This window comes from Papio anubis, chromosome 4 (genome assembly GCF_008728515.1).
Source record: "Papio anubis isolate 15944 chromosome 4, Panubis1.0, whole genome shotgun sequence".
Classification (NCBI taxonomy): domain Eukaryota; kingdom Metazoa; phylum Chordata; class Mammalia; order Primates; family Cercopithecidae; genus Papio; species Papio anubis.
Genome location: NC_044979.1, coordinates 76,119,038 through 76,145,539, shown reverse-complemented (window position 1 = coordinate 76,145,539; position 26,502 = coordinate 76,119,038). Strand labels below are relative to the sequence as shown.

At 43.0% G+C, this 26,502-nt stretch overlaps 1 protein-coding gene and 1 pseudogene across 2 annotated transcripts in view; one reads left to right on the top strand and one right to left on the bottom strand.

Annotated features, from left to right (window-relative positions):
• The window catches only part of SDHAF3 (succinate dehydrogenase complex assembly factor 3), a 72,062-nt gene that overhangs the window by 23,178 nt on the left and 22,382 nt on the right, over window positions 1-26,502 (bottom strand). The gene's annotated exons all lie outside the window — the stretch shown is intronic.
• Window positions 17,725-18,542, top strand: LOC101025588 (annotated as a pseudogene). The gene has a single exon (XR_004183214.1). The product of XR_004183214.1 is annotated as a 40S ribosomal protein S3 pseudogene (transcript).

The following is a 26,502-nucleotide window of genomic DNA, read 5'->3' as shown; positions in this document are numbered from 1 at the left end:
TGGGTGCAAAAAAAAAAAAAAAAAATGATAAAGGGGATCTCACCACTAATACCACAGAAATACCAACTACCATCAGTGAATACTATAAACACCGCTACACAAACTAGAAAATCTAGAAGAAATGGATACATTCCTGGACACATCCACCCTTCCAAGTCTAAACCAGGAAGCAGTCAAATTCCTGAATAGAACAACAACAAGTTCTGAAATTGAGGCAGTTATTAACAGCCTGCCAACCAAAAAATGTCCAGGACCAGAGGGGTTCACAGCCGAATTCTACCAGAGGTACAAAAACGAGCTGGTACCAATGCTTCTGAAACTATTCCAACCAACAGAAGAAGTGGGAATCCTTCCTAACTCATTTTATGAGGCCAGCATCATCCTGACACCAAAACCTGGCAGAGACACAACACAAAAAGAAAATTTCAGGCCAATATCCCTGACGAACATCGATGCAAAACTCCTCAATGAAATACTGGGAAACCGAATCCAGCAGCACATCAAAAAGCTTATTCACCAAGATCAAGTCGGCTTTATACCTGGAATGCAGGGCTGGTTCAACATATGCAAATCAATAAATGGAATCCATCACATAAACAGAAACAATGACAAAAACCACGATTATCTCAATAGATGCAAAAAAGGCCTTCGACAAAATTCAACACATCTTCATGCTAAAAACTCTCAATAAACTAGGTATCGATGGAATGTATCTCAAAATAGTAAGAGCTATTTATGACAAACCCACAGCCAATATCATACTGAATGGGCAAAAGCTAGAAGCATTCCCTTCAAAAACCGGCACAAGACAAGGATGCCCTCTCTCACCACTCCCGTTCAACACAGTATTGGAAGTTCTGGCCAGGGCAATCAGGCAAGAGGAAGAAATAAAGGGTATTCAAATAGGAAAAGAGAAAGTCAAATTGTCCCTGTTTGCAGATGAGATGATTGTACATTGAGAAAACCCCATAGTCTCAGCCCAAAATCTCCTTAAGCTGATAAGCAACTTCAGCAAAGTCTCATGACACAGAATCAGTGTGCAAAAATCATAAGCATTCCTATACACCAATAACAAACAGAGAGTCAAATCATGAATGAACTCCCATTCACAACTGCTACAAAGAGAATAAAATACCTAGGAATCCAACTTACAAGGGACGTGAAGGACCTCTTTAAGGAGAACTACAAACCACTGCTCAAAGAAATAAGAGAGGACACAAACAAATAGAAAAGCATTCCATGCTCATAGACAGGAAGAATCAATACCATGAAAATGGCCATACTGCCCAAAGTAATTTATAGATTCAATGCTATCCCCATCAAGCTACCACTGACTTTCTTCACATAATTCGAAAAAACTACTTTAAGCTTCATATGGAACCAAAAAAGAGCCGGTATAGCAAAGACCATCTTAAGCAAAAAGAACAAAGCTGGAGACATCAAACTACCTCACTTCAAACTATACTACAAGGCTACAGCAACCAAAACAGCATGGTACTGGTACCAAAACAGATATATAGACAAATGGAACAGAACAGAGGCCTCAGAAATAACACTACACATCTACAACCATCTGATCTTTGACAAACTTGACACAAACAAGCAATGGGGAAAAGATTCCCTATTTAATAAATGGTGTTGGAAAAACTAGCTAGCCATATACAGAAAAGTGAAACTGCACCCTTTCCTTACACCTTATACAAAAATCAATTCAAGATGGATTAAAGACTTAAACTAAGGCCTAAAACCATAAAGAATCCTAGAAGAAAACCTGGGCAATACCATTCAGGACATAGGCATAAGCAAGGACTTCATGTTTAAAACACCAAAAACAATGGCAACAAAAGCCAAGATTGACAAATGGGATCTAATTAAACTAAAGAGCTTCAGGACAGCAAAAGAAACCACCATCAGAGTGAACAGGCAACCTACAGAATAGGAGAAAACTTTTGCAATCTATCCATCTGACAAAGGGCTAATATCCAGAATCTACAAAGAACTTAAACACATTTACAAGAAAAAAAACAACCCCATCAAAAAGTGGGCAAAGGATATGAACACATACTTCTCAAAAGAAGACATTTATGCAGCCAACAGACTATGAAAAAATGCTCATCATCACTGGTCATTAGAGAAATGCAAATCAAAACCACAATGAGACACCATCTCATGCCAGTTAGAATGACAATCATTAAAAAGTCAGGAAACAACAGATGCTGGAGAGGATGTGTGGAGAAATAGGAACGTTTTTACACTGTTGGTGGGAGTGTAAATTAGTTCAACCATTCTGGAAGACAGTGTAGCAACTCCTCAAGGATCTAGAACTAGAAATACCATTTGACTCAGCAATCCCATTACTGGGTATATACCCAAAGGATTATAAATCATGCTACTATAAGGGCACATGCACATGTATGTTTACTGCAGCACTATTCACAATAGCAAAGACTTGGAACCAACCCAAATGTCTATTGATGATACACTGGATAAAGAAAATGTGGCACATACACACCATGGAATACTATGCAGCCATAAAAAAGGGTAAGTTTATGTCCTTTGCAGGGGCATGGATGAAGCTGGAAACTGTCATTCTCAGCAAACCATCACAAGAACAGAAAACCAAACACTGCATATTCTCACTCATAAGTGGGAACTGAACAAGGAGAACACACGGACACAGGGAGGGGAACATCACACACTGGGACCTGTTGCGGGGTGGGGGTTTAGGGGAGGGATAGCATTAGGAGAAATACCTAATGTAGGTGATGGGCTGATGGGTGCAGTAAACCACCATGGCACGTGTATACCTATGTAACAAAACTGCACATTCTGCACATGTACCCCAGAACTTAAAGTATAATTAAATAAATAAGTAAATAAGAAACTAGCAGAGAAACTTACTGTTATAATCATTCTTCATGTAATCCCAACCAAACAGCAGCTAATTGTGAAGTCAAGTCCCATAGACTATATAGATGCTCGCTGACTTATGATGGGGTAATGTCCTAACAAATCCGTTGTAAGGTAAAAATACCATTAGTGGAAAATAATTTAATACACTTCACCTACCCAAGATCATAGCTTAGCCTATGCTACCTTAAACATACTCAGAACACTCACATTAGCCTACAGACAGGCAAAATAACACTGGCAACACAGTATACTGTGTTGTAGAGTACTGTGTGGTACAGTAGAGTACTGTGACTGAGTGGCTGAGTGGGACCCAGCCACTGCCCAGCATCACAAGAGGCTATGGCACTGTGTATCACTAGCCTAGGAAAACATCACAATGCAAAGCACAGTTTCTACTAAATGTGTTTCACTTTTGCACCCCTGTAAAAGTAAAAATATCTTAAGTCCAACCATCGTTAAGTGGGGGACCATCTGTCCTTTTTTTTAAAAGAGATGACAAAGAAACTGAAACAAGCAGAAATTAATGTTTGTTTATACTAATTTCCAAAAATAATTTTCCTACCTAAAAAAGAAAGAAAAAGAGGTCTTATTGCACCTACACTGACTGTTCTCCACAGCTCAGACTTCAGCAGCCATTTGTTATTCCTTCCACAAATACTCTATGTCCCAGAGCTTCAGCATTGCCAAATTCAAAACCTAATCTCAAGTCTGACCACCTCTGCCTTTCACCACAGTCACATATTTACAACTGCCTACAGCGCATCTCCATTTGGACACTTTTCCATTGGTCTATTCTTAACAAATCCTTGTCATTATCTTTCCTTTCCTAATGTCATCGGGATACTACCATCCTCAGACAAAAATCATAGAAATCAGATGGCAGCAAATATGACAGAGTAGAGAACGCCAATGGTCTAACCTTCCAAAAAGCAACAAATAAACTGGCAAAAATTGTCAGATTCAACTTTCTCAAAACTCCAGAAACTAATGGAAAGCTTATAGCAACCAGGTAAATGTTTAGCCAAGAAAAGAACTAAATCTCAGTAGGATAGTTTTGTGGCTTTTTAACTCACTCTTATCTACTTCCATGTTCCCCAGATGAGCAGTGCCATTGAAGACATCAGTCCATACTCCTGGTAGACATACTCAGTACCAGAGGGAACTGAATAGGCCTTATTCCTTAATAAAAATTTTAAAAAATGGGGTTGTTATGACTTATTTGATGATTTCCTGGAGGAACAGCTCAAAGGGCCTGGCAGTGGCCTTGAAGACATCAGCCCATACTCCTGGTAGACATACTCAGTACCAGAGGGAACTGAATAGGCCTTATTCTTTAATAAAAAGAAAAAAAAATTGGGGTTGTTTGTTATGACTTATTTGGTGATTTCCTGGAGGAACAGCTCAAAGGGACTGCCTTTCTCCTGCTTGACTCAGAACTCTCCCAGGGCTGAGGGGGCTATTTGGGAAACTTCAACAAAAATATGTAAGGCTAATACATTAGTCAGTGCTGCCTGGGGCAAGGGTTATTGGGGGAAAACAACAGACTAACCAAAAGATCTGGGAGGAAAGCTGGTGAATAAGATGCTCTGGCAAATAAGGGCTTTGAAAACCACCCACATATTTCTGGAAATCTAAAAACTCATACACAACGGCTACATGACTAAAATGTTAAGGAAGTTTGGATTCTAGCATCACTGCTTAGAGGAGATTCCCCCCAGGAGAGCTGCCTCAACAGGAACATCTACAAACTATGTTTTAAGAACAAAACATACATTTTTATCATATTAAGCCACTAAGACTTTGGAATTATTTGTTATAGAAGCTGCCACTAATTACTTGAATAATACAGACTTGAAGCAATCTAAAAGACGTGTATGCCATTTTGCTGGAAAATAATAGAGAACTTATTTAAAGAAAAATGCGTAACTTTATACTATGTTCTGTTCAATTAGGATCTCAGCAAGTATACTTTCCTTATATCATTGAATTGCTAACAACAGTAAACAGAAAAAAGAAAAAAAGCAGGTTGTTTACATATGTGTATATATTTTTCAATAATTTACTTTGAGCCTTACACTGTAACAATTTTAAAGCTGCACGAATCAAATTTTTATAAGTTGACGTATTTTAAATTAATTACAGAATGAAATAGTTTATTCCTAAGAAGTCTGCTAAAGTTAAAAATCTCCTATTAGTCCTATTTTATCACAGTTTAAGGTCATATTCTATACACTGGGTTTCTTATAGTGATCATGGTCTATATTATTTTTTAATCATTTTTTTCCAATGACATTGGTCATGCGTATTTCCATTTCAAAGAATTACTCAAAAACATGGGGAAACTCGCTGGGTGCAGTGGCTCACATCTGTAATCCCAGTACTTTGAGAGGCTGAGGCGGGTAGATCACCTGAGGTCAGTCTGAGACTAGCGTGGCCAACATGGTGAAACCCCATCTCTATTAAAAATACAAAAATTAGCCAGGCGTGGTGGCAGGTGCCTGTAATCCTAGCTACTCAGGAGGCTGGGGCACGAAAATCGCTTGAACCCGGGAGACAGAGATTGCAGTGAGCCAAGATTGCGCCACTGCACTCCAGCCTGGGCAACAGAGTGAGACTTTGTCTCAAAAAAACAAACAAACAAACAAAAAACATGGGGAAACTATGATGTTTATAGGATCAGAAGAAATGGAAACATTAAACAACAACAAAAAAGGTTCATGGGTAAAAGCTTTTATATTCTATATTCGTGGAAATAAAACTGTTAGCCTGATAAAAGTGCTCTCTCAATTAACCTAGCCCCCAAAAGAAAATTTTAAGACAAGTAACCTAGCAAGATTGTATTTCTATAAGGATTCCCAGGGTTCTGACTAACTACAAGGTCAGAACCCCAATATACAACCCATCTTTTTTGTCAGGAAATAGAAGGGAACTGTCATAGCAAGGATACCACATACAGAAGTCTAACTTGAAAAAGTCTAGAGAATGTAAAAACAATCAACTTAGGAAGCTAGTAAAATGATGACTTTTGAAATTCTTTTAGTTCTCTACTAGACAATTAGTGTCCAGAGTCAATTGTCAGTATCCCAGGGATAGTGATTACACACAGCAAGGCAATCCACTAGAGTAAGGGGAAAAATAATAGAATTCCTATTTAAAATTTCTGGTTAGAAAACCAAACACTGAATGTTCTCACTTAAAAGTGGGAGGTGAATAATGACAACACATGGACACAGGGAGGGGCCTGTCGGGGGGTGGGGGGCTGGGGGAGGGATGGCATTAAGAGAAATACCTAATGTAAATGATGAGTTGATGGGTGCAACAAATCAACATGGCACATGTATACCTATGTAGCAAACCTGCATGTTGTGCACATGTACTCCAGAACTTAAAGAATAATTTAAAAAAAATTCACTCCAAAATATAGGTATATATAAAAAAATTTAAAAAGAGGAATTTCTTTTTATTAATATTTATAGATTATCTTTAACATCCTTATGACTGTGTAACATACCGTCTAGGTCATGTAGAATACATGCAATAAATAATATGAGGGAAGAACAGAAGTTTTCCTACTCCCCTGCACTGAAGAAAACTCCACCTATACCCCTGTATTTGCTTTTGATGTATGGTATTTATATGTGCTACAGTTTGATATGTCAGTTAAATAGATTTAAATTTATATTATCTAGTTTAATTAAACTGACCCCTAAAATGCACAGATTGAAAGGAGCTGGGCACATTCCTCAGCCCCAGGCTCAAAACTCCCTGAGCCCAGTACAAACACATCCCATCCTCCCATCCCACTACATATCGCCATATATCTCTCAAACTTCCTGAGCCCAGTACAAACACCACCTGGAAAGTCTCCGATAAGGAGACAGCCGTTCAAGGTTTTACTGAAAGCAGGGGAACCAAAAGAATTCCTTTGTTCCCCTGTAACTCTCGGGCTATAAAAAGCAAATGCTCGCATTGTTCGGGGCCCTCTTGTATGCTGTGGAATGGAGGGACCAGGTTCGAACTTGTAGTAAAGATCCTTGCCGCTTGGCTTTGACACTGGACTCTGGTGGTCTTCTCTGGGGAACAAACGGTCTGGGCATAACACCTGGGGGCCCGTCCGGGATTCCCCAAGCCCACTAGACCCCTGGTCAACGGATCTGCTAGGATCGATCTACTGATAGGTGAGCTGGCTCATCTCCGTTTGTCTGTCTGTGTCTGTGTGTCTGTTCTGAATCTGAATCTGTGACTCGCGAGGTCTGAAACTGGAGCTGGCACAGTCCTGGCGGACGCGCTATAGGACGGCCAGTGGAGACCGGTGGGAGACGTCCCCTGGCTCTCCTCTGATCTAAATTGCGATCTGAACTGCCCCGGTTCCCGGGCTTCCGGTGCCCACTTGCGATCGGTTTGGGCAGCAACCGTCTCTGACCCGGGCTGCCGAAGCGCGCCTGCGACTAGATATCATTAATAAGTCAGATCAGATTTCCTTTACAGGGATTTTAACCCACATTCCTTTACAGAAAGAGACTACAAATCATTACAGGATGGGTAATACCCAGAGCACTCCTCTATCTCTCCTTACAAGTAATTTCAAAGAAGTTAGAGCAAGGGGCCATGATCTTGGTATAGAAATCAGGAAAGGAAAGCTAATTACTCTGTGTCGCTCCGAATGGCCTGCCTTTGATGTGGGGTGGCCACCCGAAGGGACCTTCCGACTTGCTGTCATCACTAGGGTAAAGTCCAAGATTTTCCTACCTGGGCGTGCGGGCCACTTAGATCAAATCCCATATATCCTCATATGGCAGGACCTTGTTGAAAACCCGCCTCCTTGGCTGTCCCCTTTCCAATTAGCCTCTGAACCCTGTAAGGCACTGGTTGCCCGACCACTAAAATCCAAGCAACCAACTGCGCCCCCCAATCCTGTTCTACCTGACAGCGGGGACCCACTGTTCGCAGAACCCCCTCCGTACCCCTCCGGGCCCCAGGCCCCAGCCCCCCGGGCTGGGCTGTGGGAAGGAGCAGGCGGACGGGAGGCGGCCGACGCACACGGACCCACCCCCCGGGCTGAGCCGCGGAAGGGAGCAGGCGGACGGGAGGCGGCTGACGCACCCGGACCCACACCCCCGGGCTGAGCCGCGGGAGGGAGCAGGCCGACGGGAGGCGGCCGACGCACACAGGCCCGCTGAAAGGGAAAGTAACTTTGAAGGGCCGGCGGGGCGGACGCGAGGGCGCACTTCGCGGACTAGCCCCCCCCCAGCCGCCTGACTCCACGGTGGCTTTACCCCTTCGGGAAATAGGACCCCCAGATGACACAGGAATCCCCAGGCTCCAGTACTGGCCATTCTCCACCAGTGATCTGTATAAAACTGGAAGACGCAGAGTGCTCGGTTTTCAGACAACCCCAAAGATTTACTGGCTTTACTGGATAGTGTCATGTTCACCCACCAGCCCACTTGGGATGACTGTCAGCAGCTCCTCCGAATCTTGTTTACCATGGAAGAGCGAGAGAGAATACAGGTAGAAGCTAGAAAGCTGGTCCCGGGGGATGACGGTCAACCAACTGCCAACCCCGACCTCATAAACGCAACCTTTCCTCTGACCAGGCCGGCATGGGACTACAACACGGCAGAAGTTAGGGGACGGCTACACCTTTATCGCCAGACTCTAATGGCAGGTCTCCGGGCAGCTGCTCGCAAGCCCACTAATTTGGCCAAAGTATATTCTATTCTGCAGGGAAAGACAGAGAGCCCAGCTACCTACTTAGAAAGATTAATGGAAGCTTTTAGACAGTATACCCCCATAGATCCAGAGGCTCCAGGAAGTCAGGCAGCTGTTGTAATGTCTTCTGTAAATCAGGCAGCCCCAGATATTAAAAGAAAACTCCAGAAATTAGAAGACTTGGAAGGAAAGCGGATTCAGGACCTCCTTCAGATAGCCCAGCGGGTTTACAATAACAGAGATACTCCAGAGGAAAGGCAATTTAAGGCCACTGAAAAAATGACCAAGGTCCTGGCAGCAGTGGTACAGAAAGAGCATCTACAGCCAGAGTACACCCAACCTAGGCGGCCCCCCAGGCATGATAATCTGAGAAAAGACCAGTGTGCCTACTGCAAGGAGGCTGGCCACTGGGTAAGAGACTGCCCCAAAAAGAAACAACGAGGACAGGGACCCCCTAGGTCTACACCCGTACTAGTCACTCAAGATGAAGACTAGGGAAGATGGGGTTCGGACCCCCTCCCCGAACCTAGGGTAACTTTGCAAGTGGAGGGGTCCCCAGTCCAGTTCTTGGTCGATACGGGAGCACAGCACTCAGTCTTAGTTAAAACTAATGGGAAATTATCCTCCAAGTCCTCGTGGGTACAAGGGGCCACAGGAGTTAAGAAATACCCATGGACAACACAAAGAACAGTAAACCTCGGAGCCAAGAATGTAACCCATTCTTTCCTGGTCATCCCTGAGAGCCCCTGTCCCCTATTGGGGAGAGACCTGCTAACTAAAATGGGAGCACAGATCCATTTCCTCCCTGAGGGGCCGGTCGTGACCAACTCCCACAATCGACCCGTGTCCGTCCTGACTATAACCCTAGAAGATGAGTACCGGCTCCACCAGGAGCAAACAGCCCCTGACCAGGACATAGCAACCTGGCTCCAGCAATATCCAGAAGCTTGGGCGGAAACGGGGGGCTTAGGTCTAGCAAAACACCGTCCTGCCTTATTTGTTGAACTTAAGCCTGGGGCAGACCCCGTGCGGGTACGCCAATATCCGACGCCCCTAGAGGCCAAGAAAGGAATTGCCCCGCATATCCGCCAGCTCCTTGACCAAGGGGTCCTTCGCCCATGTCACTCACCCTGGAATACTCCATTGTTGCCGGTACGAAAACCTAATAGTGGAGAATACAGACCTGTACAAGACTTAAGAGAAATCAATAAGAGGGTTGTGGACATACATCCAACTGTGCCTAACCCGTATACTCTCCTGAGTACCCTAAACCCTAAACATCAATGGTACACTGTTTTAGATTTGAAAGATGCTTTCTTCAGTTTGCCTTTAGCCCCTCAGAGCCAAAAGCTCTTCGCCTTCGAGTGGAATGACCCTGATAGGGGCATAAGTGGCCAACTGACATGGACCAGACTGCCGCAGGGATTCAAAAACTCTCCTACCCTGTTCAATGAGGCCCTCCATGAAGACCTGGGTGAGTATCGACACAAACACCCCGAAATAACCTTACTACAGTATGTTGATGACCTCCTAATTGCTGCTGAGACCCAAGAAGCTTGCATCCAAGGGACCAAAGGTCTCTTACAAGCTCTGGGAAATCTAGGGTACCGAGCCTCGGCAAAGAAAGCTCAAATCTGTAAGCCAGAGGTAACATATCTAGGGTACCTGCTTAAAGAAGGGCAGTGCTGGTTAACAGACGCCCGGAAACAAACTGTTCTGCAGATCCCCAGGCCGCAATCCACCCGACAAGTGAGGGAATTCCTGGGGTCGGCGGGGTTTTGCAGACTATGGATACTTGGGTTCGCAGAACTGGCTAAACCCTTATATCAGGCAACACGGGGGCAGCAGCCATTTAAGTGGACAGACGAAGCCGAGTCGGCTTTCCAACAGATTAAAACCGCCCTACTCTCCGCCCTAGTCTCCTGCACTGGGACTACCTGATATTACCAAGCCCTTCCACTTATACGTAGATGAGAATAAGGGTGTCGCCAAGGCGGTAATAACTCAAAACTTAGGCCCCTGGCGGAGGCCAGTTGCCTACCTGTCAAAGAAGTTAGACCCAGTGGCTGCCGGGTGGCCCCCTTGTCTCCGAATGATTGCAGCCATGGCTCTGATGGTGCAAGATGCTGATAAACTTGTCATGGGGCAAGAATTGCGGGTCGTTACTCCACATGCCATCGAAGGTGTACTCAAACAGCCACCTAATCGATGGATGAGTAACGCCCGGCTCACCCACTACCAAGGACTACTACTAAATCCTCTCAGGATAACTTTCCTGCCCTCAACGACCTTAAACCCTGCCTCGCTGCTGCCCAACCCGGATCTGGACGCCCCACTCCACGACTGCACCGAGATACTAGCTCAGGTGCACGGAGTTCGAGAAGACCTGCAGGACCGCCCACTTCCTGACGCCGACCTCGTCTGGTTCACTGATGGGAGCAGCTTCATGCATCAGGGCCAGAGGTACGCTGGAGCGGCAGTGACTTCAGAGACTGAGGTAATCTGGGCGGAACCCCTGCCCCCGGGCACATCGGCCCAGAAGGCCGAACTGATAGCGCTCACCCAAGCTATTACCTTAGGGGCGGGGAAAAAGCTGACGGTATATACAGACAGCCGATATGCTTTTGCAATGGCGCATATACATGGGGCCATTTACAGGGAGAGAGGGTTACTGACGGTTGAAGGAAAAGAGATAAAAAACAAGCAAGAGATCCTAGCCCTGCTAACAGCCCTATGGAGGCCGAAAAGTTAGCCATTGTGCATTGCCCAGGGCATCAGAAACTAACTACTCCAACTGCTCAAGGCAACTTTCTGGCAGACCAAACTGCAAGAAATGTGGCGAAGGCTCCCAGCCAACTCCTTGCACTCCAGCTCCCTGACCCGGGCCCCCGGGACTTGCCATATTTCCCTGATTATTCAGAACAAGATCTCCAGTGGATTGACAAGCTTCCCCTGAAGCAGATCCAGAATGGGTGGTGGACTGATACTAATGACCAAACCATCCTACCAGAAAAATTAGGACAACAAGTGTTAGAACACATCCACCGAACCACCCACCTGGGTGCTCGGCGGATGATAGACCTGATCAGACGCTCTAAGCTCAAATTCAGACACACAGCAGAGACGGCCAGCAACATTGTGACAAGTTGCAAAGTCTGCCAGCTTAACAACGCCTACCCCCAATCCCAGGCTGCAACGGGAACAAGGCTCAGGGGAACCAGGCCCGGTATCTACTGGGAAGTAGATTTTACTGAGATAAAGCCAGGAAAATACGGGTATCGGTACTTACTTGTCTTTGTAGATACTTTTTCAGGGTGGACTGAAGCATTCCCAACCAAAAAGGAAACTGCTCAGATTGTAGCAAAGAAAATCCTGGAAGATATCCTCCCCAGGTATGGCTTCCCCGTCCAGATAGGGTCAGATAATGGGCCGGCCTTCGTCGCTAAGGTAAGTCAGGATTTGGCTTCCATCCTTGGGGCAAATTGGAAACTACATTGCGCTTACAGGACCCAGAGTTCAGGACAGGTAGAGAGGATGAATCGGACCTTAAAGGAGACCTTAACTAAATTAACTATAGAGACTGGCGCTAATTGGGTGGTCCTTCTCCCCTACGCTCTGTTCCAGGCCCGTAATACCCCTTACAGACTGGGCCTTACCCCTTATGAAATTATGTATGGCAGACCCCCACCCTTAGTTCCCAGCCTAAAAGATGATCTGCTCAAGTCTGAAACAGAAAATGTCTCTGAACTCTTATTTTCCCTACAAGCCTTGCAGAAAATTCATCAAGAAATCTGGCCCAAGCTGAAGGAACTATATGAGACCGGTCCCCCGCCGACACCCCATCTGTACCAGCCGGGAGACTGGGTCCTGGTCAAGCGACACCGACAAGAGACCCTAGAACCCAGGTGGAAAGGACCACTCCAGGTACTCCTAACCACACCCACCGCCCTAAAGGTGGAAGGCATCGCGTCGTGGATCCACTACACCCACGTCAAGCCAGTGGACCCAACCTCCGACCTTCTGGGACCAATCACGGCGGCGGCTGAAGCACCGGACGCGTGGACTGTGGACAGAGCTAGGAACAACCCCTTAAAACTCACCCTGCGCCGGCAGCATAGCTCACTGCAAACATGCAGTTAGGTAGTCTAACCCTAATGTTAGTCGCCCTAGTGGCCGCTAGGGAAATCACAAAACCAGCTCATAATCCCTTTGTCTGGAGATTCTGGCTTTATGAAAACCGAACCCACCCTGGGCAACCTCATAAGCCCGGAAAATTATTGGCCAGTGCTGATTGCCCTTCCTCAGGGTGCAACAGCCCAATTCTACTAAATTTTACTGGTTTCCAAATAGCCAAACCTATGACAGCAACAATATGCTTTGAGTTTGATCAGACTAAATATAATTGTAAACACTATTGGTGGCACCAAAATGCCGGCTGTCCTTATAACTATTGTAACATCCATAGACCCCGTTACTGGGGAGAGAGAAAACAGTTAGACCCTAAGTGGCCCTTCCATCGTAGACGGGATGGAGACTTTTCATATACATGGATAGTCAGAGACCCCTGGAACTCCCGCTGGACCACGCCTCAACATGGGGCTGTATACTACTCCCCCTCCTCCACATGGCCTAGCAGTCACCTCTATCTGTGGCGAGGCCTAGTGCAAGTACTGCCACTGGTCCACGGGAATATCCAACGACAGGAAAACAGACTAACACAAGACTTACGTCCTTTCTCCTGGTTAAAGTTATTACAAGAAGGACTAGAACTTGCTAACCTTACAGGACTTCATAGCCTGTCTGGCTGCTTTCTGTGCGCCACTCTAGGACGTCCACTGCTAACTGCTGTCCCTCTGCCATGGGGGTCCTCTACCTTTGCCCAAGCTAACAACCTCTGAAACCTCTCGTATGCTCCTATCCTGAACGTGCCCCTATACCTAAACCCCAGTCAGGAGAAGTTTCCCTACTGTTTCTCAGGAACCAATTCCAGCCTCTGTAGCATCACTGCAACGCCCCCTAATATCACCTTAAGGGCTCCATCAGGCATATTCTTCTGGTGTAATGGAACCTTATCTAAAAACCTACCTAGTCCCTCTGTTAACAACCTGCTGTGTCTCCCTGTCACATTAGTTCCCCGGTTGACTCTACTAACTGCTGGCGAGTTCCTAGGATATACCGGTAACTGGACTAGTGCTGTTATTCACCCAGACCCTAGACCAAGACCTGCACGAGCCATATTTCTCCCCCTCATTGCAGGAATCTCCCTCACCGCATCCCTCATTGCGGCCGGACTGGCGGGGGGAGCCCTAGGTCACACCCTCATAGAAAGTAACAAGTTGTACCAACAATTTGCCGTTGCTATGGAGGAGTCGGCTGAGTCCCTTGCCTCCCTTCAGCGGCAGCTCACGTCCCTAGCTCAGGTAACCTTGCAGAACCGGAGAGCCCTAGACCTACTCACTGCAGAAAAAGGTGGTACGTGTATATTTCTAAAAGAAGACGGTTGTTTCTACATAAATGAATCAGGACTTGTAGAGGACCGGGTCCAACAGTTACACAAGTTAAGCACTGAAGTAAAAACACGGCAGTTTGCTTCAGCTGCAGACCAATGGTGGAATTCCTCTATGTTTTCTCTGTTAGCCCCCTTCCTTGGACCCCTGCTAAGTCTACTATTTCTGCTTACCGTAGGACCTTGTGTTAACAGAATTTTACAATTTATTAGAGATAGATTTGACACCGTACAACTCATGGTCCTCAGAGCCCAATACCAACCTGTAAACGCTGAAACAGAATCAGACTTATAAGACCCAAGATTGGCTCTAAAGATATCCGAAAAGAAGGGGGGAATGAAAGGAGCTGGGCACATTCCTCAGCCCCGGGCTCAAAACTCCCTGAGCCTAGCACAGACACATCCCATCCTCCCATCCCACCACCATATATCTCTCAAACTCCCTGAGCCCAGTATAAACACCACCTGGAAAGTCTCCGATAAGGAGACAGCCGTTCAAGGCTACTGAAAGCGCGGGAGCCAAAAGAATTTCTTTGTTCCCCTGCAACTTTCGGGCTATAAAAAGCAGACGCTCGCATTGTTCGAGGCCCTCTTGTATACTGTGTAAAGGAGGGACCAAGTTCGAACTTGCAGTAAAGATCCTTGCCGCTTGGCTTTGACTCTGGACTCTGGTGGTCTTCTTTGGGGAACAAACAGTCTGGGCATAACAATATGATCCAGCAACTGCATTCCTTGGTATTTATCCAAAGAAGTTGAAAAATTATGTATACTCAAAAACCTGCAAACAGATGTTTACTGAAGCTTCATTCATAATTGACAAAACTTGGAAGCAACCAGGATATCCTCCAGTAGGTAGATGGACAAACTGTAGTACATCCAGACAATGAAATATTAATCAGAGCTAAAAAGAAATGATCAAGCCATGAAAAGACTTGTAGGAAACTTAAATGCATATTACCAAATAAAAGCAGCCAAGAAGCCAATTTGAAAAGGCTACATTCTGTATGATTCCAACATGTAACATGCCAGAAAAGGCAAAACTAGGGCAAGAGTACACAGATCAGTGGAGAAACCACCTTTGCAAAAATTATAAGAAAGAAAATTATGACAGTGAAAGAGACATGACCTAACCAACTCCATCTTGCCTTTAACCCCCAAACTGCCCTTGTTTGTTCCTGGGTGTAGTAGGTCTAGCTAACTTTGGGAGGAATTTACACTTTAACTTTGAAACAAAGACAATAACAGTCCCTCCCCAAAACAAACATCCTCCTTGCTTGGAGACTAGACCACCTTTGTAAAAGTAACAAATTTGCCACAAAATTAGCAATAATGGCTCAGGGCCAGAAGCAGTGGTTCATGCCTGTAATCCCAGCACTTTGGGAGGCCACTGTGGGCAGATCGCTTGAGGTCAGGAGTTCAAGACTGCCCAACATGGCAAAACCCTGTCTCTACTAAACCAAAATGCCTACAAAAATTTGCTGGGCATTGTGGCACACATCTGTAGTCCCAGCTACTCAGGAGGCTGAGGCACGAGGATTGCTTGAACCTGGGAGACAGGGGTTGCAGTGACCTGATACTGTGCCATTGCATCGCAGCCTGGGTGACAGAGCAAGACTTCATCTCAAAATAAATAAATAAACAAACAAACAAACAAATAAAATAATGGCTCAGAAGTCACGCAGAGGCCATAAACTTCCTAACCTCCTCAATTGCTCCAATGGATAACATTACTACTGTAAAATGTAAGACTGATGTTTGACATATTTTTCAGACCCTGCATTCTAACAGATCCACTGGCCAGACCCATAAACTGGGACATCTGGTCTTGTGACCTCCCACCCAGGAACTGACTCCATGCAAGAGGATAGATTCAACTCCCTATGATTTCATCCCTAACTTAACCAAATCAGCATTCCCCATTCCCTAGTCCATGCCTGAAAACTATCTTTTAAAAATCCTAGCTTCCAAATTTTCAGTGAGGCTGATGTAATAGTAAAACTCCAGTCTCCCATTTAATTGGCTCTATATGTATTAAACAGTTTCTCCATAAAAAATTCCCCTGTCTTGATAAATTGGCTTCCTCTGGCAGAAGGCAAGTAGAACCCATTGGGGGTTACAGTTGTGGGTTATCAGAGATTGGTGAGGGGGATGAACCAGCAGGGCAGAGAGAATTTTTAGGGCAGTGAAAATATACTGTATACTACCATAAAGATGGATACATGTCATTACACATTTGTCTAAACTCATAGAAAGTAAGAAAACAAGAGTAAACCCTACATGTAAACGATGAACTCTGGGTGATCTTAATGTGTCAATGTAGTGTGAGGGCTCAGAAAATGACACCCCAAAGTAAGGCTCTTTGGTATCCTGACTGGGGAACAGCAGGGAACCAGCGGATGCAAGCTGGTTTTCTCTGAGGACCCCTAATCTGCTTAAAGATGGATGTGGAAAGACCGTACCACAGGAAAAAGAGACTAAAGGTTAACAACCTCACCCAGAGAAGCTTTACCCATTCTTTGGAGGGCTGCTCCCCAAGATATTTTAATCTACAAAACAAGACAACCTTTGTTCACTAGATTTCTTCCTCTCATCCTCCCAAAGCTGTCTGTCCTCACCTCTACTCCCTAGAAGTCCCAAGCCCCTCTTTCTTTCTGCAGCTACAGATACTATAAAAATTCCAATCATCTGGCCTGAGTCTTTTATTTTGTGAGACTCTTGTGTATATGCACATAATAAACCTGTATGCCTTTCTCCTATTAATCTGTCTGCTTTCAGTTTATCACAGATTCAACTACAGAAACTTCAGAGGGTGCAGTAAAAGTTTCCGTCACCCCTACAGTTTGTTCATCTATTGTAAAAAATGTACTACTCCAGTGGGGGATGCTAATAATGGGAGAGGCTATGCATATGTTGGGGCAGAAGGTGTATGGAAAATCTCTGTGCTTTCCTCTTAATTTTGCCATGAACTAATCTTAAAATATTAAGTCTTAAACAAACAACAGACAGCCAGGCTCGGTGGTGCATGTCTGTAGTTCCAGCTACTGAATATTGTAACCCCACTATTCAGACTACTGCTCAGAAAAAAAGATTCCTAGGCTGGGTGTGGTGGCTCACGCCTGTAATCCCACCACTTTGGGAGGCCACAGTGGGCAGATCATGAGGTCAGGATATCGAGACCATCCTGGCTAACATGGTGAAACCCGTCTCTACTAAAAATACAAAAAATTAGCCAGGTGTGGTGGCAGGCGCCTGTAGTCCCACTTACTCGGCAGGCTGAGGCAGGAGAATGGTGTGAACCCAGGAGGCAGAGCTTACAGTGAGCCGAGATCGCGCCACTGCACTCCAGCCTAGGGGACAGAGAGAGACTCCTTCTCGAAAAAAAAAAAGAAAAAAGGATTCCTTTCAAAATATTACTGCTCACTGAAAATGCACCTGGTCACCCAAGAGCTCTGATGGAGCTATACAAGGAGATTAATAATGTTTTCATGCCTACTAACACAACATCCATTATGCAGCCCCATGGATCAAGAAGTAATTTTGACTTTCAAGTCTCATTTTAAAAATACATTTTGGCTTTCCTTTCGGCAGAGCGCGGCGGCAAGATGGCTGTGCAAATTTCCAAGAAGGGGAAGTTTGTCACTGATGGCATCTTCAAAGCTGAACTGAATGAGTTTCTTACTTGGGAGCTGGCTGAAGAATGCTACTCTGGAGTTGAGGTGTGAGTTACACCAACCAGGACAGAAATCATTATCTTAGCCACCAGAACACAGAATGTTCTTGGAGAGAAGAGTACACGGATTCCGGAACTGATTGCTGTAGTTCAGAAAAGGTTTGGCTTTCCAGAGGGCAGTGTAGAGCTTTATGCTGAAAAGGTGGCCACTAGAGGTCTGTGTGCCATTGCCCAGGCAGAGTCTCTGCGTTACAAACTCCTAGGAGGGCTTGCTGTGCGGAGGGCGTGCTATGGTGTGCTGCAGTTCATCATGGAGAGTGGGGCCAAAGGCTGCGAGGTCATGGTGTCTGGGAAACTCCGAGGACAGAGGGCTAAATCCATGAATTTGTGCATGGCCTGATGATCCACAGGGGAGACCCTGTTAACTACTACATTGATGCTGCTGTGCGCCATGTGTTGCTCAGACAGGGTGTGCTGGACATCAAGGTGAAGATCATGCTGCCCTGGGACCCAACTGGTAAGACTGGCCCTAAGAAGCCCCTGCCTGACCAAGGGAGCATCCTGGAAGCCAAAGATGAGATACTGCCCACCACTCCCATCTCAGAATAGAAGGGTGGGAAGACAGAGCCACCTGCCGTGCCCCAGTCAGTCCCCACAGCATAACAGGGTCTCCTTGGCAGCTGTATTCTGGAATCTGGATGTTGCTCTGTAAAGACCTTTAATAAAATCTTGTACAAAAACAAAAAATAAAAAAATAAAATAAAATAAAAATACAATTTGAGGCCGGGGGCGGTGGCTCACGCCTGTAAACCCAGCACTTTGGGAGGCCGAGATGGGTGGATCACGAAGTCAGGAGATTAAGACCATCATGGCTAACACAGTGAAACCCCATCTCCACTAAAAATACAAAAAAAAAATTAGCCGGGCATGGTGGTGGCCTCCTGTAGTTCCAGCTACTCAGAGGCTGAGGCAGGAGAATGGCCTGAACCTGGGAGGTGGAGCTTGCAGTGAGCCGAGATCCCGCCACTGCACTCCAGCCTGGGTGTCAGAGCGAAACTCCGTCTCAGAAAAAAAAAAAAAAAAAAAAAATTGGAAAGACTATAGCTGCCATAGACAGTGATTCCTCTGATGGATCTGGACAAAGTAAATTGAATAACTCCTGGAAAGGATTCACCATTCTAGATGCGATTAACAGCTTTTGTGACTCACGGGAGCAAGTCAAAATATTAACATTAACAGGAGTTTGGAAGAAGCTGATTCTAACCCTCATGGATGACTGGAAAGCTTGAGAATTCAGTGGAGTAAGTAACTGCAGATGTGGTGGAAACAGTAAGAGAACTCTAGTTCAGAAATGAAACCTGAAGATGTGACTGACTTGCTGTAATCTCATTATAAAAGCTGGATGGATGAGTTCTCTCTTATGGATGAGCAAAGAAAGTGATTTCTTGAAATGGAATTTACTCCTGGCAAGGATGCCATGAACAGTGTTGAAATGACAACAGAGGATTTAGAATATTACATAAACTTAATTGATAAAGCAGCAACAGGACTTGAGGGGACAGACTTCAATTTTGAAAAAAATGACTACTGTGCATAAAAAGGCATCAAACAGCAATGCATACTACAGATAAATCTTTCCTGAGAGTGTTGATTAATGCAGCACACTTTATTGTGCTCTTATTTTAACAAATTGCCACAGCTACCCCTAAACTTCAGCAACCAACCCCCTCATCATTCAGCAGCCATCAACACTGAGGCAAGATTCTTGATCAGTAAAAATATTATGACTTGCTGACAATCATTAGCATTTTGAGCAATATTTTTAAATTAAGGCATGTATATTGTATTTTAAGACATAATGCTATGATACACTTAGAAGATAATAGTGTAAACATAACTTTTATATGCACTGGGAAACCAAAAAATCCACACGACTCATTTTATTGCAATATTCGCTTTTTACCACAATATCTCCAAGGCATACACGTGCAGTTTGCTTCTACTACAGTGGTTTTGCCATTTAGTATATAGTACAAATCTGCAACTATTTATTGTTTGGCAATGCTTTTTATTTTGCAACGAACCCTTCTGGCACCAGTAAGCTTTTAAAAAAAAGTGTTATCTTGAGTGAAAAACTGAAATTTTTTCATTTCTCAAAACCAGTTGATAATAAACATGTAACATGGAGACTACTGCAATCTCACTGACTAAATGTAAATCAAAAGACACCAATCAGCCAGGCACGGTGGCTCACACCTGTAATCCCAGCACTTTGGGTAGACAAAGTGGAAGAATCGCTTGAGCCCAGGAGTTCGAGACCAAAGCCTGGGTAACATAGTGAGACCCCTGTCTCTACAAAAAAAATAGAAAAAAAATAGCCAGGTGTGATGGCACACGCCTGTAGTCCCAGCTACTCAGGAGACGCAGGTGGGAGGATTAGTTCGGCCTGGGAAGTCAAGGCTGCAGTGAGCCAAAATCATGCTACTGCACTGTAGCCTGGGAGACAGAGTGAGACCCTGTTTCAGGAAAAAAAAAAAAAAAAAAAAAAAAGACACAAATCTACTGATTGTGCATCAGAATCTACTTTTTAAATTACTGTACATGGAGACAACAGGTATAGCTACAGATAACATGTATTTACATATTACACTGAGAAGCACAATTTTTTCATTTAGATCAAATCACTAATCATCTAACTTAATTTCACTCATTTTCATTCTAGGTTATCTTATGCACATATAAAAAGTAAAGCAATAGTTGTTAGACTGTTAACAAAAGAACTACTTTGCAAAACGTTGAATACTGTTAGCTTTGTATCAGTGATACTAGAAGCTTCAAATGGAAAAACCAGTTAAATTAAATCTAGGAACAGGCTGAATTCTTTATCAAATTCATGGAGTCAAAGTAAAACTATTGGTGACTATTTGTTTTTTGTTTTTTTTTTAAGAGTCAGGGTCATGCTCTTTCACCCAGGCTGGAGTACAGTAGGGCAATCATAGCTGGCTGCAGCCTCAAACTCCTGGGCTCAAGCAATCCTCCAGCCTCGGCATCCTGGGCAGCTGGGCCTACAGGCATGAGGCGTCATGCCTGGCTAATTTTTAAAACACTGTTGTAGAGACAAGGTCTCTCACTTTGTTGCCCAGACTGGTCTCCATCTCCTGGCTTCAAGTGGTCCTCCGGCTTCAGCCTCCCAAAGTGCTGGGATTATAGTTGCAAGCCACTGTGCCCGGCTGGAAATTCATTTTTAAAGGTGAAACATCTGATGTTATCATGAATGTTATTGTAAATTCAGTTTTTAAAAAGTTCAGCAGTGGCTCACATCTGTAATCCCAGCACTTTGAAGAGGCTGAGGTGGGTGGATCACCTGGGGTCCAGAATTTGGGACCAGCTTGACAACATGGTTACACCCCATCTCTACAAAAATTATCTAGGCATGGTGGCATGCGCCTCTAATCCCAGCTACTTGGGAGGCTGAGTACGAGAATTGCTTGAACCTGGGAGTAAGAGAGGTTGCCATGAGCCTGCACTCCAGTCTGGGAGGCACAGCAAGACTCTGTCTCAAAACACATAAAAATAGAATAAATAAATAAATAAATAGTTCACCACTGAAGATAAGATTATTTTTTACAGTGATAACACATTTTGGTGGAACAGAGTGCTAAGGTAAGAAACAATGTTCTTATTAGAGTCTTTGAGAGGAATGTACACGCAATTATTGGTGCGTACACAATTTATAACCATGCCCAAACTGTGACATTCTAATAATCGAAACAGAATCTGCTGTCAAATTGACACTTGGCTAAAAATCTGTATTTATACAGTAAGAGTAATATATAAAATTTTTGTGACAAGATTGCTATTGAGCACAAGCACTTCCCTATGGCAGCATAAGCTTTCCTTTTGGGCTGCCTATCACATAGATTTTAGAAATACTAGAGCCTTTTCAGAACTAACTTGTAAATCAACCTAAGTATCCTACAATGATGCTGAAATTTCTTATAAACTAGTTACCTAGATTTTGGTTGCATTTTGTTCAAATCAGTAGGAATTATTTAATCAAAGTACTGGACAAATAAAGAAACAAAAAGCTTAAGCTTTTAACAAAGTATTTTTGAAAATAAAGCTTAGGCCGGGCGCACTGGCTCACGCCTGTAATCTCAGGACTTTGGGAGGCCGAGCTGGATGGATCACGAGGGTCAGGAGTTTGAGACCACCCTGGCTAACACGGTGAAACCCGGTCTCTACTAAAAATACAAGAAATTAGCAGGGCGCAGTGGCAGGCACCTGTAGTCCCAGCTACTCGGGAGGCTGAGGCAGGAGAATGGTGTGAACCTGGGAGGCGGAGCTTGCAGTGAGCCAAGATCACGCTACTGCACTCCAGCCTGGGTGACAGAGCAAGATTCCATCTAAAAAAAAAACAACAAAGCTTATAACTAGAAGATAAATTTACTAAAAGAAGAAACAATGAATTATGAGAGCACAAATAATGTACAAGATCTAATTTTGAAATTCTATAACTGTGTCTCTATCTCAACTTCAGAAAACAATCTTTGGAAGGAACTCGTAGTTATAACTGCATATACTTATATTCATACCCAAATAGAAGAAAATTTAAAAGGCCTATGATTTTGAAGCATGTGAATTTGGCAAAACGTTTACAATAATCCTAAGTACAGATAATTTATCTGACAAGTTTTATCTTACAGAAATATCTGTCAAAGAAAACTAATCTAAATGGACACAAAAAGAGTACCTATTGGCTGGGCGTGGTGGCTCATGCCTGTAATCCGAGCACTTTTGGGAGGCCGAGGTGGGCAGATCACGAGGTCAAGAGATCAAGACCATCCTGGCTAACACAGTGAAACCCCGTTTCTGCTAAAAATATAAAACATTAGCCAGGTGTGAGAATGGCGTGAACCCGGGAGGTGGAGTTTGCAGTGAGCCCAGATCACGCCTCTGTACTTTGGCCTGGGCGACAGAGTGAGACTCCGTCTCAAAAAAACAAAAAGGTACCTATTAAAATCTTTGGGTTTAAATATTTATAACTTAAACGCAAAAAAAAATTGTTTTGAGAATATCCTTCATTGGGCAACATTTGCCCTAAGTTTCTTTGGTATCCCAGTATCTATAGCAGAATAGTTTTCTCTGTTAATCATAAAATGTAACTTCAAAAAGATATCAGGCAATTAAAAACAATTAGCTAAAACCAAATTGCAAAATCTATATTCTTCAAAGAAAAAAAGTGACACTGTATTATAGACAGGAACAGATAGAAAGTACATAAATATGTCTCAAGAACAATTATTTTCTTTATGTTCTTTTTGTAACATTCATACAATCACAATAAAAAGTGTTTTGCCTTGAAGTATACAAATGTTTTATATTTTGAAAAATTTTGAGAAGTTATAAAGAACTTTTCATAATTCTAACAACATAATATAATTTATATGTCAATAAATACACATTTCAAAAATGTATGTATATGATTTTAGTGCTTCTTTTACTCTCAGAAGTGTCCCAGTTTTGACAACAAATTATACAACCAAACTAATAATAGACAGGACAAAACATCAGCACATTTAAAAAGGCCAGACTATTACTGGCCAAAAATAAAAAATGTCATGTTATCTCTTTGCTTTTTAAACTAAATTATTTGGCATCTAGTGTTCGAAAGTAGAGGAAAAAAATAAATTAAAAAAAAAAAAAGGCCTACTTAAGTTTTCACAAAATTTCTAAATCTCTACTTTTATCTTTTCCAGGTCATCAATGATATAATTCATAATTTCACAATTAATCTGAAAACTATAAAGCTGCATTTTCCTTAAAATTTTTATTATAAATATATTTTGTTGTAGTAAGAACCACAAAAATTTACTTAAAAACAGTCATGTGCTTGATGGCTATCTGCCTTCCAAGATTGGGAAATCCCGAAAACAAAGATTCTCTCTCTGTTGGGGTTTTGAACTACTACGAATCATCAGGCTACAGAGCAGGATCTGAAACATGGAAGGCATTTAATAAACATTTATTGAATGAAATAATTTCTTCAATTAAGACAAAGAAAATTTAAGAGAACACTTGACAGCGACAGGGAAAGGAAGCAAGATTCAAAATGGTAATGAGACCATTTTGTGGTCATTCAAAATTCTAGGTAAGTTAACACAAGAGAACGTATGTTGAACCAATTCCTTAATTTCTAAAATAAAGTCAAATAAAATTTCACATGTTGGGTTTCATATATTCATCTATAACTGGTAAATAAATGCCTTCAATATCCCCTAAACTTACTAAGAAAAATGACTTTTACCAAACCAATCATTTAAACACTATTCAGTGATTATCCACGAAGCTTTCAAAAATGGATTAACATTGTATATAGTAGAAAAAATATTTACTCCCGGCCGGGCGCGGTGGCTCAAGCCTGTAATCCCAGCACTTTGGGAGGCCGAGGCGGGCGGATCACGAGGTCAGGAGATCGAGACCATCCTGGCTAACATGGTGAAACCCCGTCTCTACTAAAAATACAAAAAAACTAGCCGGGCGTGGTGGCGGGCGCCTGTAGTCCCAGCTACTCGGAGGCTGAGGCAGGAGAATGGCCTGAACCTGGGAGGCGGAGCTTGCAGTGAGCCGAGAACGCGCCACTGCACTCCAGCCTGGGTGACACAGCGCGAGACTCCGTCTCAAAAAAAAAAAAAAAAGAAAAAGAAAAAATATTTACTCCCTTTTAAAATTAGTTAAAACATATATAAAATATTTAAAGTGGCAACAAATCTATATCAGACAATTCAAATATGAAATGCACTAGTTAGAATGTAAAAAGACAAATACTACTTCAGATAAAATTTAAATGTAAAGTTTTCATTTGGTTACGCCTTCTCAGACATAAGTATCTTCTGCCATCATGTGGAAATTTCTGAAATTGCATGTATATACACACAAAATTAATTTTATCAAGCTCCTAGAACTGACAAAGGAATTCAGCCAAGTTTCCAGATACTAGATTAATGTACACAAATCAGTAGCTCTTCAATACACCAATAGCAACCAAGCAGAGAATCAAATCAAGAACTCAACTCCTTTTACAACAGTTGCAAAAAAAAAAAAAAATACTTAGGAATATACCTAACCAAGGAGTTGAAAGACCTCTACAAGGAAAACTACAAAACACTGCTGAAAGAAATCACAGATCACACAAACAAATGGAAACACACATTCCATGCACATGGATGGGTAACATCAATATTTTGAAAATGACCATACTGCCAAAAGCAATCTACAAATTCAATGCAATCCCTATCAAAACATCAGCATCATTCTTCACAGAATTACAAAAAACAATTCTAAAATCCACATGAAACCAAAGAAGAGCCCACAAAGCCAAAGTAAACTAAGCAAAAAGAACAAATCTGGAGACATCACGCTACCTGATTTCAAACTATAAGACAACAGTCACCAAAACAGCATGACACTGGTATAAAAATAGGCACACAGACCAACGGAACAGAATAGGGAACCCAGAAATAAACCTAAATACTTACAGCCAACTGATCTTTGACAAAGCAAACAAAAAAGTAAAGTGGGGAAAGGACGACCTTTTCAACAAACGGTGCTAGAATAATTGGCTAGCCACATGTAAGAGAATGAAACTGGATCCTCATCTCTCGCATAATATAAAAATCAACTCAAGATGGATCAAGGACTTAAACCTAAGACCTGAAACTAGAAAAACTCTTGAAGATAACACTGGAAAAACCTTTCTAGACATTGGCTTCGGCAAGGATTTCATGACCAAGAACCCAAAACCAAATGCAGTAAGAACAAAGATAAATAGCTGGGACTGAATTAAACTAGAGAGAAAAGGACAGTCAGCAGAGTAAACAGACAAACACACAGAGTGGGAGAAAATCTTCCCAATCTGTACATCTGACAAAGGACTAATAATCAGAATCAACAATGAACTCAAACAAATCAGTAAGAAAAAACAAACGATCCCATCAAAAAGTGGGCAAAGAACGTAAGTAGAAAATTCTCTAAAGAAGAAATACAAAAGGCCAATGAACGTATGAAAAAACACTCAACATCACTAATGATCAAGGAAATGCAAATCAAAACCACAATGTGATACCGTCTTGCTCCTGCAGGAATGGCCATAATAAAAAATAAATTAAAAAATAATAGATGTTGGCGTGGATGTGGTGATCAGGGGACACTTCTACACTGCTAGTGGGAATGTAAACCAATACAGCCACTATGAAAAACAGTGTGGAGATTCCTTAAAGAACTAAAAGTAGAACTACCATTTGATCCAACAATCCCACTACTGGGTACCTACCCAGAGGAAAAGATAATCTTTTTCATTATTTGAAGAAGATACTTGCACACGCATGTTTATAGCAGCACAATTCACAATTGCAAAATCGTGGAACCAACCCAAATGCCCAACAATCAATGAGTGGATAAAGAGTGTATACACACACACACACACACGCACACACAGTGGAACACTTTTCAGCCCTAAAAAGGAATGAATTAACAGCATTTGCAGTGACCTGGATGAGACTGGAGACTATCATTCCAAGTGACGTAACTCACGAATGGAAAACCAAATATTGTATGTTCTCACTGATATGTGGGAGCTAAGCTGTGAGGTTGCAAAGGCATAAGAATGATACAATGGACTTTGGGGAACTTGCAGGAAAGA